The sequence below is a fragment of the Diuraphis noxia genome, unplaced genomic scaffold (assembly GCF_037042655.1).
Source record: "Diuraphis noxia isolate RWA-SAM2 unplaced genomic scaffold, SU_Dnox_SAM2 contig0001, whole genome shotgun sequence".
NCBI lineage: Eukaryota > Metazoa > Arthropoda > Insecta > Hemiptera > Aphididae > Diuraphis > Diuraphis noxia.
This window is the reverse complement of record NW_028301711.1, coordinates 17,375,637-17,390,505: the sequence shown is the minus strand read 5'-3', so window position 1 is coordinate 17,390,505 and position 14,869 is coordinate 17,375,637. Positions and strand designations below refer to the sequence as shown.

The 14,869-nt window shown below is 30.1% G+C and overlaps 1 pseudogene; it reads right to left on the bottom strand.

The window, feature by feature from the left end:
- Positions 1 to 1,207: 1,207 nt before the first annotated feature.
- LOC149060031 (52 kDa repressor of the inhibitor of the protein kinase-like) lies at positions 1,208 to 9,776 on the bottom strand (annotated as a pseudogene).
- Positions 9,777 to 14,869: the final 5,093 nt, after the last annotated feature.

The window sequence follows — 14,869 nt, the reverse complement described above, 5'->3', positions numbered from 1 at the left end:
CCATTCGTTCACCCCTAGCCATAGCAAATAACAGAAAAATGCACATACATCAAATGGACGTGCACACAGTCTTCCTTAACGGAGTCCTTGATGAAGAGGTGTACATGTGTCAACCTGAGGGTTACGGAACAAACACAAATTTGGTATGCAAATTACACAAATCAATCTACGGACTAAAACAGGCAGCTCGTGTATGGAATCACAGCTGTGACCAAATGCTGGTGAAAAATGGTTTCAACCACCTTAAATCCGACAATTGCGTATACAAGAATTCCAATGATAGTCTGTTCATTGCTATATATGTTGATGATATATTAATCATAGGCGCTGACATAGCCTCCATCGAATGCATCAAGAAAAAGCTACAAATGACGTTTGACATGGAAGACTTTGGCCAATTTGAGCACTTTCTGGGTCTCAACCTCAAGAGGGACTTTAACAGGAAGACAATAAGCATCAATCAAACGACTTATCTCAACAGTGCACTTCAGAGATTTGGTATGGAAAATTGTAAGCCCTCTAAAACACCTATGGAACCTCGTCTAAGACTCGAGGACGTCAAAGAGAAAAAGACAACGCATCCATATCGTGAACTCATAGGATGTCTCAGTTATGTAGCGACGGTATCACGACCTGATCTCTGTTATGCAGTCAACTATCTAAGTCGTTTCCAAGAAAATCCTACTGACACCCACAGGAACTACCTAAAGAGAGTTTTGAGGTACATTAAAGGTACTATAAATTTGTCCTTACTTTTCCACAACAGTGAAGAACCAATAATAGGATACACCGACGCTGACTGGGCAAACGGCGCCGACCGCAAGTCAATAACAGGTTACTGTTTCAAAATGTATGAATGTCTTGTAGCATGGAAAACTCAAAAACAACCCACTGTCTCCTTGTCATCAACAGAAGCCGAACTAATATCAATGGCCAGTGCAGTAACCGAAGCCATATGGTTACAAGGATTAATGATAGAACTTGGCGAAAAACACTGTCCAATTGAAATTTATGAAGATAACCAGTCATGCATAGAAACAGTCTGTAGACCAAGACAACACCAAAGGATGAAACACCTGGATGTCAAATATTCCTTCCTACATGAGAACATTAACTCAAAAAACATATCAATCACTTACATCCCAATGAGATTGTCACGTTATTCTCCTACATTCTTTATTTCTACCACAGCTTTATTTATTATAAGCTAATACTCAGTTTGGGTTAATTTTTTAATAGAATTGTGTCCAACTTCACTGAGTTTCAATTGCTTGGAATGTTTTGAAGTACTTATGTCATCACAATTTCTTTTCTTAAATGCTTTATTTAAATCATTTAAACGATGAGAATGCACAAGCTAAAAAATAATAATAACATACTAAAATATGAAATAATTATATTCATTGACTTATTAATACTTTTCTATTTTAAACGGGGGTCTGTATAGTGTAGACTTACCCTTAGAATTAAATGTAAAAATAATAATAATAATCATACGTAATTACCAGGGTTCGGGACTTATAGCATTTGCATACTTTTTTTATTTATTGTAAAATGTAGCAGAGTACGAAATAAATTCATTTCTCAATGTCGTGATACCAAATCTAAAATTTGAATGTACATATTTTTGCATATTTCATACATTTTGCAGGAAAGTACTTATTTTTACGTTATTGTGCTTATTTTGCATATTTTGGAAAATTATCCAAAATTTCAACCGATCTAAAAAAAATAAATAGTAATGCAATCTATGTACCTATTTACTATATACAACTCACAACTCTTTATAATTTTCGTGCTTAGAAAATATGATGGCCCGTATTGCCCGTATCGCAATGCAAAATGCGGAAACATTTAATTATTCAATGTAACAATGAAGGTAAGGCACATAAATATAAAATTATTTATTTATTGAATTTAATTTTAAATTTTTCCCAACATTATATAGTTTACGAATAAAATTCAAAAAACTCGGAAATTCAAGAAACAATCAGTTGATTTTTTTTTTGATTTTTTATGTGACACTAATTGTTATTAATAATTAGGTATTAATAAAATAATAAATATATTAAATGCATATTTTTTAATTTTTTGTGCATATTCTAGGGTTTTTAAGTGCATATTTTAGCGCTTATTATAGTGCTTTTAAGTGCTATAAGTCCCGAACCCTGGTAATTACCTACCTTAATATGAGTTCTGAGGTTTGCATTGGATGATTGAGATGCAGATACAATTTTCTGTTTAGGTAAACATAACAAACATTTAAATGAAAGTCCCGTTTCACATTTAGTTTTAACATCGAAAAGTTGTTGAAAAAAAGAATTAATACATGACCATTTTTCAATTTGAACATAATTATTGACTGACATAGTTAATAGTTGGCAGTTGATAGTTAATGAGTATAATTTATTATTATACACAATTTTAATGTAATAACTATTGTCAATTGTCAATTAATAATATATTTATTATTTCAAAATATAAATAATACGTTATATTTGATTTAAGATTGATTATTTAACTTCAGTTGAACACAGAACAGTAAATTTTACAAATGACTGACGACTGTCTAGTGACTACTAACTACTGTCACTGCTGAGTAATTGACTATACTTGAGAGTGAGACATTGAATAAGCTGTACTCCGGTGAGAATCGCCGAGAATAGACAAATGGAAATTATAGTATAATGACAAATGACAATATCAATTTTTCAATATTATTTATATTTCTTATCAATTGACAATTAACAATATTGTATATTCTGCCCGTATAGGCTATTTTTAAATATATTATATTTACTAGTTGCCAGTTGGTACCATAATAATAGTCTATTATAAAATCAATGAATAATGATAATACCTATGTACGTCCTACCAAGAATTGTTTCGATATTTATTTTGGTAATATTATTTTCTACTCTCTTATTATGTCATACTTTTATTTGTAACGAATACGACAATAAATAATAATACAATATAAATATAAATATCTCGATTCTCGGACGACTTTTTGTTTTGTCCATTGGAATAATATTGTTGTATTTAGTATTTACAATTTACCGCTTTAGCACTTAAGCAGTAATCAGTATAAAGTATGTATTATTGATATCTTCATAAACATTATGCTATTTATTTTTAAACCTGTTTTTAGATCTATACTTGGAAAGACGAAACAAAAATCGTATTATTCAATACTGAGTAGATCATTAAATAAAACTCGTGAAATCGCCAGTCCAAACAATCGTTAATTATCAATATTATAATATTAATACTATTTACTAGTGAAGATTAAAATATAATCTGATTATTATGAATTGATGATATTATAACATCAGAAAAATAAATTACCAAAATCGAAAGAATAAGTTTTCTGTTGGTTCCACGTGATATACAAAAAAAAATTAAAATTAACTTAACTGCACCATAATGATAATTAACTTAAAAAAGTTAAGTTAAAACGATAAAAAATTTAACTGAATAAGTTAATAAGTTGAAAACAAAAATAATTAAGCATATCCTAAAATTAATAATTTTTAAATAAAATAAAACTAGATACTTCAATAATAATTAATCATAATGATGAACATGAACTTACTTCAGACATTGTGTTACGGAGATATGTTTTAACTCGTTTGAGAGCTGAAAACATACGTTCGGGAGTTGTAGTGGAAATTGGTAATGTGCATAATATTTTTAATAATAGATTAATATTTGGATATATTTCTGAATTGCATTCACTAAGAACATCAATTCCTGTTTTAGGAATAATCCCACTTCTTTGGAGCTTAGCCCGCCAAAGCCTCAATTCAGCTATTGCATTATTTTTATCGATTTGTGGTGAATAAAATTCTACTAACTCTTTAAAATATGCTTTGTCATTTTCGGTTAGATCAACATTATTTGAAAACAAACATTCAAAACCTATCAGAACAAAATTAAACAAAAAAAAATGTAAACATATCCAAATGTACTTATTAGATAATATTTTATTATAAATTATAATACCGTACCATTGAACACTTTAGAATGTGACAAAAACCTTTCTGTCAATTGACTTGTGAAATAATCAATATATGGGATAAAGACAGTTATTCTATAGTAATCTTGAAAATTTGAAATTGGATTGGAAGTATTATCATTTGGATTAGCTCGGTTAGTTTGTGTTTTTGATATTCTTTTAATTTTTAATACAATATCTACTTCATCAGCTATTTCCTGTAAATAATAAATATTATTAGTTAGACATTATAAACAACAAACTTTCTATGTTTTACCTTTGCTTTTGAAAATATATTTTCAAATTCATATTCACAATTGTCTCTATTTTTTTTAAGCTCATTGACAGTATCTTGCGCCAGATCAATGGCTTCTTTTAGGTCAATTTTGGTTTTTTGTAATTGTTTACATAACGGTAAACCAAATGAAAACATTAGCTGAAAAATACATGGGGTATTTTCAATAGACTTAAGATACTTGCTTTAAATTAAAAATATTGTTTTTACCTGAACAATATTAATTGAAATTAGGAATTCAGAGTCCATTGATTTTAGAAGTAATGATGCATCTATAGCAGACGAATCCTTCCAATCTGATATACATTCTAAAGCCTCTACTACAAACTTAAAAAGTTCAATAAAATCATGAACAGCATCGTATCTTTTGCACCCATCGAGTTGCGCATAGCCTTTTTAATGTTTTTATTTTTTGATCAACGTCACTATTTTCGATAGTAGATAACAACACATGATTTCGTTTAGGAGTATTGAAAAAGTTGTATAATTTTTCAATAATACCTAAACAATTTCTTATTGGTTTTATATTGCTTGCAGTAGATACGGCTAAATTTAGCGAATGAGCTGCGCAATGCACGTAAATAGCTTTAGGGTATTTGACTCTAATATGAGCTTGCACACCTTGAAATTGGCCCGACATATTACTTGCCCCATCATATCCCTGCCCATATAAAAATTCACAATCAATTCCACAACTCATTAGACCTATAAAAACATAAACAAATAATAAACTCAATATTAATCAACAAACATAAATAGATTTAATCTTAAGTAAAATTTACCATTTAAAATCGAATCAGCCAAGTTTTTTCCTGTCAAACTATGTATTTCCATAAATTTAAGAAAGCACTCATTTACATTGTTTTGTTCATCAACAAATCTTACACAAAGAGCAAGTTGTTCAGTAACAGATATGTCAGTAGTTTCATCTGCTAAGACAGTGAAACACTGAGAATTGTTAACTTTTTTTACAATTGTTTGTAAGATTAAATTGCCACATGCTGAAATTATCTCATTTTGAATTTGTGGAGTTATATATTTATTACGACCCTCTGATTTTAATAGATTTGTTAAATATTCGTCGCCTTTACATCGATATAATAAAATTGACCTGAAATTGTCTTGGTTCGATATTTCTGGAGCTGTAATAAAGTATAATATTGAATTACGAGGTGTACTGTTTATATTTATGAAACAAATTTAATAATAATAATAATAATAATTTAAATAATAAATACTAACTGAAAATATTTCCAAAATCCCTATGACCTCTTAGAGCAAGTTCTTGGCGACCACATAAGAGAATACACTCAATTATAGGAATGAGACGTTTCCTATTAGCTTGTATTTGTTTTAATCTGATTCAAATCATTTTAATTAATATAAAAGTATAAAACAAATAATTTCTTAGTTCTTACAACATACCTATTAGTATCAAATTGATTAATTATTGATGGTTCGGTTTTTTTAAACACTTTTAAAAAATGATCAGCATCTAAAGTGGATGATACGTGATATATAGTTTCTGAATGTTCACGAAATTCCTAAAATAATCATTCAATTAGACATTAGTAGATACCTATCAATAAGTACTCGTACTTTGAAAGATAAAAGTAAATTATTATTTATTATACTTATTACTTATAATAATTAACAATAGGTAAGTAAGAGTAATAAATTACTTGTTTAGCTTTTTTCCATGTATCAAATGCTGTTTTAACAAAATATCCCAAAGGCTGACCATTTTTTCCCCCAACTTTAGCAAACAGAACACAATATTTGCAAAACGCACCATGTTTTCCTTCAGAATATGCTAACCATTGGAATTCATTAAGCCATTTGTATTGGAAACGTAGCCTACGTTTCATATTTTTTGTAGTTAATGGAAATATATAGTTGGAAGGTGGTACCCACAAATTTGTAATCACCTAAAAAAATCATTAGATATATAAATATATTATATATACCTAGATAGTCATAGTACAACTAAAAAATAGGTGTAACCAATTTTGTTTTAAAATTATAATATTATTAAAACTAATATCAAACCTGTAGTAAAGATGTAAATTATTTAATTATTATATTAGTGGTAAGAAGGAATATGATATTGAAAATTAAATATAGTAATAATACAAGTAATATACCTATTCTTACATCTTTACAAGGTGAAATAAAATTATATTATCAATTTATAAAATATTAGAACTAAGCTTACCAGATGTTTATCAGCATCAGACAAATTTTTATTCACAAAGGAACTAATATCATTATTGTGGGAATGCATGTTTATGTCTTCAATCTTTAATTTATGAAAAAAAAATATAAAAATCTTTAAAAGTCAACAGCCTGTGACTGCTCGGGCATATTCCTCACGCACCGAGAGTCATGTGGCCGCCTTAAACATTTCTCACGATCGCCAACCACGGACCGAGGCTCGAGAGCCTTTTGTAATTTTAAAAAATATAACGTCATGTGCTTGGACCAGGAACATGGGTGACCGGCAATAAAATACGAATCTCAATTTAAGGAAAAACTATAGAATTTAATTTTGTTTTTAAATTTACAAGTTGGCCGCCGAGAAAGCCCATGGCATAAAACTCGGTCAGAAAGAAATGAATACAATAATACTAATGATTGACACACAATAAAATATGACAATCAATAATAATAATAATTGTAGATATTAAAGGCCAGCCGGTTCCGACATAGCGGTTACCGGTGGTTGATAGAACATAAAACCAATATAATACACATTGTCATATAAATACCTAGTACCAGCCACGGTGAAATCATAATATAAATAATAAACAGAAAAGTAAAATATTACCAATACTTCGGTCTGCTCATGTGCCGCCCTTCGGCGCACCAGCGAAAGCGGGATCTACTCGTCGCTCATGTTGCCGCCGAGCCGGAAAAAAATGGAGTGTCGTCTCGTTGCTCTGTCGGCCGATACCAAGCTATGTTGGTTGGCACGAACAGGCGAACGGCGACAGAGGGGGTCAATTGAGCATAGGTTTGATAATCGTTTAATTAGAGTGGCTGATACTGTGGGTGACAAGGTATGGTGATCGCCTGTGTGAACTAACCTTTGTAGTTCGGACCTAGATCATGGGTACAAGGAGGGAGCGTGCGTGCGACCGCCGCACAGGTGGTGCGGTGTTGGATCGGCGGAGACTGGGGCACGCGGGATAAGTTGTCTTGTCGTACACCGCGCTCAATGTACCTGCGATACTTATATAATAATATGATAATGGATCGGGTGTTTGCGTTGGACGTCACAAGCCTTAATTTAATTTAATGAATAATATAATATAATATAATATTCATGTATTTTTTATGTACATTTAGTACATTAGTAAATAAAAAATACATTTAGTATATAAGTACATTTAATATTTAAAATACAAGAATTATATTTAATAATATTTAGAACTCCTATAGTTCTTACCTCATTTGAATGTGTTTGATTTAAATTGTAGTCTTTTTCGATTTCATATTCAGTAGTTGTAGTTTCAGTGTCTTTAGATAAATGGTTATCCTTCTTAATTTCCTATAAAATTTATATACATTAGGTACCTATAGTCTATACCTATTAAGACATTTAAATACTTAGGTATATTATGTAAATATACATAATATATCTAAGTATTTATGTCCTAAGTATTTAATATAATCGAATTGTATCATTCTTACCTCAGTATTATCTGTATTTTTTTCTTCGTTAGGTTTTGTTTTTTTTTAAAAAAAAAGATAGAATTGTATTTTTTCTTTTATTTTCCATAGTGTTACGAGTTAGAATTTACAGTTGTTATAGAAAGAGTAATAATATCATCTTATAAATACCTAAAAACTGTCGAGCGCTAATACATTATGTGCGTGTACAAATGTACAAAATACAAATGATATTTTATATCACAACAACCGACACAACGTCAACGTTGAAACGTTCCACGTTCCACCCCAACAAAAATAACTACATAAAATATTAAAATGATAACTGTTTCGGCGTATTAGCTGCACAGACTTCTATAATAGTTCTATAATAGATGTCTGTGATTAGCTGCAGTCGCCAGTCGTTTCTTCTAATTATCAGTATTTTCCATGCGCATACCTATTTATAGATTTCTTGATATTAATTATATTAAATATATTTCGCCGTGATGACAGCACGATAAACGGATAAGACATATAATTCCACAAGCTTCAAATTAATATATAAATATACACATTATATAGGCTCTGGGGGGGATATATCCCCTCATCCCCCCCTTAATTACGCCCCTGCATTGATATGGACACTAGTTGCTTGTAAATATTCTTGAGGATGTTTATCAAGTTCATAATGTTTAATTGTTTCTTTTATTATTACTGCAGTTCCTCCATGAGCGCGATTGCTCGGATGTTCTGTTGTATATATTCGATAGCCATGTAATTTTAGAGTGGTCCACGTTGTGAAGTGGGTTTCTAAAATTAAAGCTATGTCAATTTTTTCGTAATTCATAAGATGTTCAAGTTCTTGTTTTCGTTGTACAAGCCCATTAGCGTTCCATGTTATGATTCGAAGCGTTCTACTCATTTCTTTTTCTTTTGCGCTTTGGTTTTCGGCTGGCTATTTTCAAGCCTGTCCAATCTCTCATTTAATTTTGTTAATGCTGACATAACGTCAGATAGCGACGGTACATTTTAGTTTTGTTGTGTATGGGTTTGAATCAGTGGACCCTTTTGATTTTTGTTTGAAGAACTAGCCATCTGTGCAAAAGAAACTTCTTGAGTGACTGGTTTCACAGGTTTCTGTTGTATTCTTTGTACTGCTGTAGTTTTTTTAGGGTGAGCTTATTCTATTTTATTTTTATAAGTGATGCATCCTTTCCAATTTGCAGTATGTGCTTCACCACAGTTTGCGCATTTCGCCTTTGATTTCTTAGACTTAGGGCAATTTAGTGAAGTATGTCCTTCACTACATTTTACACATTTTGGTGTTTTGAAACAGTAGTTTTGAGTGTGACCAAATAGTTGACAATTTTTGCATTGTGGAACTTCTTTTTTTTTCCTTGGGGGCTCTACTTTTATTATATGATAACACAAGTTTTTAATATCATAAATATCTTTGTTGTTTGCTTGTGGTTCCAAATCCACGAAGAATAATGGAAGTCTTACAATAGTTCGATCACTAAACTTGTTGTTAGGGTCGACTTTTTTTTTTATTTGAATGTTCGTGACAGTATGTACAAAATGTCCTAGCTCGGATAATTCGTTTTTAATATCACAGAGATCAGTTTCAGGATGTAATTCACGAATTACCACCAGAAACTTTTTTTCAGTTTTAAGTTGGTATCTATGATACTCAACTTTTTGCTCTTCTAATACTTTTATAGTTCGTCGAAACTGGTGTTCGTCGCCTGTTAGTATCTTAATTTCACCATTAGCCAAAGTTTTCATTTGTTGCTCGTGTCCTTCAGCTTCTTCGAGTTTTAAATTAATCATTAATTTTTTTAAATCGTTTTTCACCACATACTGTTATTGGAGGTGGTTTATGGATTTTTACAGAAGTTTTCGCTACTTCTTTCGTCACTTTGATTATTTTTTTTTGGCGAGCTCAAAATTTCTTTGGAGCTCCCAGCGTTCATTTCAGAAGTCTGAAGTTGTAATTTCTCATTGTTTAATCGCAATTCCGTTACCATTTGTTTCAAGGTCACATTGTCGTTTTGTATTTGTGCCCAAATACTAGCATCAACTGTTATATTATGCGGCAGATTTGAATCGACCTCCATATTTGCATACATTTTGCAATTCGGTCAGTTTTAGTGTGACCCACTTAAAAAAAATATTTGTTTATAAAAACTTACCATCCGTCCGACAGGCCGTGGTTTGCATTGTAAACATTAACAAAAAAAAATTGTAATAACTTAGTCAGCACTCAGCACTATCTCGCGAACTGCGAAAGCGAAACATACGTGTTGCTTGTTCGGTGTGCAAAACGCAACTGAAATTGAATATGAAATATATTATGATTGTTATTTAGGTTTTAGCATTGCCTCATTTACCAGCTAACAGAGGAAATGAGAGTTGCCCAAATTTTTGTATAGATGATGGTTTTAGGGCAATTTTAGAATATGCACATCAAAATATTGAAATCCATTTTTATTTGGGTATATATAACTATATTTATTGAACACTTAAGTTTAACATGCAACTTATCATACCTATATGAAATAAAAAAAAGTTAAAATATAATAATTAACAAGGCTGGGCAAGTTAACTAATTATTTTAACTCGTTAAGTTAAGTTAATACAGAAAAATGTAAGTTAAGTTTAAAGTTAAAAGTTAGTTTTCTTATTTATTTAACTCGTTAAAAGTTAAAAGTTAATTTGAAAAAAAAATAACTTAACTTAGTAAAAAATAAGTTAATTTTCTTTTTTTCATGTACAATAAATTATCATACATTTTTATCAAAGCTTAACAAATAACACAATATAATGGAAGTCTAACTATTTTCAATAAACATATGTAATTGTATTAATTACAGTAGGTATTTAGTAAGTACTACTAACATACTTCAATCAATTATAAAATCTAACATTAAATTAGTAAGAGTATATTATCTCTATATACAAGGAAATTAAATAATATGTTTTTCTTTTCTCAAAATAATGATTACCCATGGTCCTATAACATTTTTGTTTTATAATAATATATACATATTTTCTGCGAATAAGCAGAATAAAATAAAATATTATTATCTAATACTATTATTATTACTCGTAAATCGTTTCCCAAATTTTATATAGGTAGATAGTTGTACTTATACACGTTATTCTAATATCTATTGAAATTTCAAATATAGAAATAATGTAAAACACTCACATTCATATCGTAAAGTATTTGGTTATTCCCACAATTATTATTTTTATATATATAATATCAATAAGTTATAAAAATCAAAATATAATTTTAAATATATGAAATTTATATTAGGACAAATTAATAAATTAACTCGTTAAGTTAGAAGTTGTTTAAAAAAAAAAGAAACTCGTTAAGCTGGAAGTTACTTTTGAAAATAAAAGTAACTCGTTAAATAACTTAGTTAAAAGTAACTTAACTTCTTAACTTAACTTTAACTTTTTAACTCGTTAATGCCCAGCCTTGATAATTAACATGTTTTAATTAACAGATACGTTCAAAACTTTTGGTTGGTTCAAGTTGGACCTGAATTAATTACTGTATTTGCCAGCGAAATAAGGACACATAATTATTTGGAATCTTTCCACAATCAACTTCTCAGGTTTTTTGGGATGCATCCTAACATTTGGGACTTTATACGTAATAATCTATAAAAAAATAATTTATTTTTAATTTCATAAAAAAATTTAATGTGTACACTTTATTATAGAGAAACTGAAAATTTTGGAAAACCAGTATTATGTGGAGATGTTTCAAGCAAAAAGAAATCTTATAGTAAGCCTTAAAGACAATACCATTAGAATAAAACTAAATAACATTATAATTTATAATCAATCATATTGATTATATTTCTTGTTTAGATCCGGGATCAAACTTCTAGAGGGGAACGTGCTGTAAACACAGCACTAATAAGAAGATCAATTGAGCAGCTTAATGAAGACAATGACATATTAAAATGTCTCAGAAGCATGGGTCGAGCCAATGCAGATTACCTTAGACGCCAAATCGGTCCACCTCCATCACCATAGCCTCCATCCTATAAATAATTATTCAATTTTTACACTATTTTTACACTATTATTAGTATTATTAACATTTATTTACAATTTATTTGACAAACAATTAATATTTTTTAATTAATTTTAATTTTTTATAATAATATAAAACATTTTTAAAACATGTTGGCAACACCATTAAAAATATTAACAGCCTATGGACATTACCAAATTATGTTGGCAACAATGTTCTTCCAAGATATTATCAGGAATATTATATTTTGGAAGAACTGTTCTGAGCCCGCCCATACTAATATCATGTGAGGCGAGGTCCCCGGAATGTTGGCCAACTGAGGCGAATTATCAATGTTTATGTTATCAATTATTTACATTATCCATTTTCCGACTGCCGTTGCCCGTTGGCCATTATGGTTTTTATAATTTACTGTCTATTTAAGTACCGATTATATTGTTTGTGAATCTGTGACTTATTCTATTTACATTGCTGGATTTGTGGTGGAAAAAGTAGAAACAAGAATTAACTGCAATATTTATTTAAGTTTTCTAAATGCAACCACACATACTAGTGCATTAGCGCTACAAAAAGATTGTGGAGGACTTAGGAAAGCTAGTATTGACGTACAGACTATATGCATAAAAACAGAAAAAAATTTCAAAGAATATATAAATGATTTTATGAATAAAAAAAATGTACGAACTTTTTAGTCATCGAAGTTAAAACAAATTTTCAATTTTTGAAAACATGCAATGTGACAACAATATATCAAATTTGTTGTTTGACCAAACAATTCATTTTGATACACATCGTGATGAACTTGTTACTACCATTTGTAAAACTTACTACAAAGTACGATTTTTTCACGAGGTCAGGAAAGTGAATGATAAAATCACAATGCGTTCAAAATTTACAAAACTTATACATTTTAGGCATGAATAAACTACAACTATATTTAAAAATGTTGTTAAAATTAATTTTAAATTCGTAATGTTATAAATAAATTGTAAATAAAATGTTATCCAATTCATTCGTGTTCATTCATTTCAAATCACCTCGGTTAAATTTAAATTTTTAAAGAATAGAAAAAATATTTGTGTCATAGAATGGAAAAAAATCGCCTCAGTTTCTTATCATTTGAGAACCAACTAGTTGTTTTATATGTCTATGGTTCTCAAATGATAAGAAACTGAGGCGATTTTTTCCTTTCCATGACACAAATATTTTTTTCCATTCTTTAAAAATTGAATAATATTTTTATTTTTTAAACTATCAATTTGATCGTCGATCAGTGGCGCGGGAAAATTGTCTTTAACTGTTATTTTATTTAATTTGCGATAATCTATACATAACCTGGTGTTTCCATTTTTCTTTTTAATAAGTACTATTAGACTGCTGTAAGAACTTCTACCCTCTCTAATTATATCCTCTCTTAATAATTCACCCAAAATATTACGTGATTTTTCTTTGTCGTCATACGAAATACGTCTCGGTCTATACGCAATAGGTTGATCATGTTTCAATACGATTTTCATTTCTAAATTCGAATTTATATCCTGCGTACTTTCCTCTTTAATTTTATTATCATACTCTTTTTGATATAACTCAAACAATGGCTCTTTTACATTCATATTTAACTCGGGATTTACGTTCAACATTTCTTTCACGTTATAAAATTCATGTTCATTGCTTACATACAAAATTTGATTAAAATTATTAGTTGTATTCAATTCACTTTTGTAACAATCGAAATGGACAATACCGTTTTTAAACGACAAATTAACACCGGGTTTGGTGACAAAATCCCTACCTAAAATTGCACTCATAGTCATAGTATTTTCGGGTACGACGTAAAAACACATAGAAAATGTATTATCATTAACAGAAATATCGGTTTCAAACATTCCTAACAAATCTAATTTAGTACCATTAATACCAGAAAAAATACAATTTTTATCTAACGGTTTTATTACATTTACATTATTTGGAATTAACTCACGCTTTACCAAACTGATAGGACTGCCGGTGTCGATGATCACCACAAATGTAATTTCACACTGTGTGTCCACGTCTACTGGAACATTGCATGAACAGGTCACTTCGTACGGTTCCGGGTGGTCGTGAGAAGCCTTGGTTCGGTTTGACGTTACATTCATTATTCTGGACTCGTTCTCGTTCATAGAAGTTTCTGTCGTTGATTGGTCTTTCACTGCCGCGGCCGACTCGTTCAATGCTGTCGGACCCATATCGGCGGACGAAGTATCATCGGATTCGCTTCGACTTACGGTGGTCTTCGATCTGGTTATCATTTTAATTGTATTGCTGACACTTTCGTACTTTCAACTGACTAATTATATATATATTTTCGTCACGTTTATATATACACATGTATATATATTTCTATACACACGACCCGTCGATCCCACTCCTGAACTGTTGGCAATGTACAAATAAACTGCGAGCGGTGTATGATAATTAAAATAATAATGACTTTTATTGACGTATAACTTCATTCATCATTCATAAGTACTTTCCAAACTTACAAAATAGAGCCGCGCCGGGACGGACTTTCGAAAGAGTACCGACTGGCTTACCGACTAGTGGACTAACTCACACTGACACACACACTTGTACATCAGCGATCGTCATATTTATAATGATCGTTGATTCTAGAACATTCGGCGGAAACACCTGATCGTTATCAAATCAATAATCTCATAGATCCGATAAGTGCTCCGTCGAACATTCCAGAATAATCACTAACATTATATTATATGATTTTTTACCAATATTTCAACAGAGTTACCATTTTCTATTATTAATAATTTTTTGTAAACACACCTACACACCTACACAATTAGGCACAAATATACATATTGCACAAC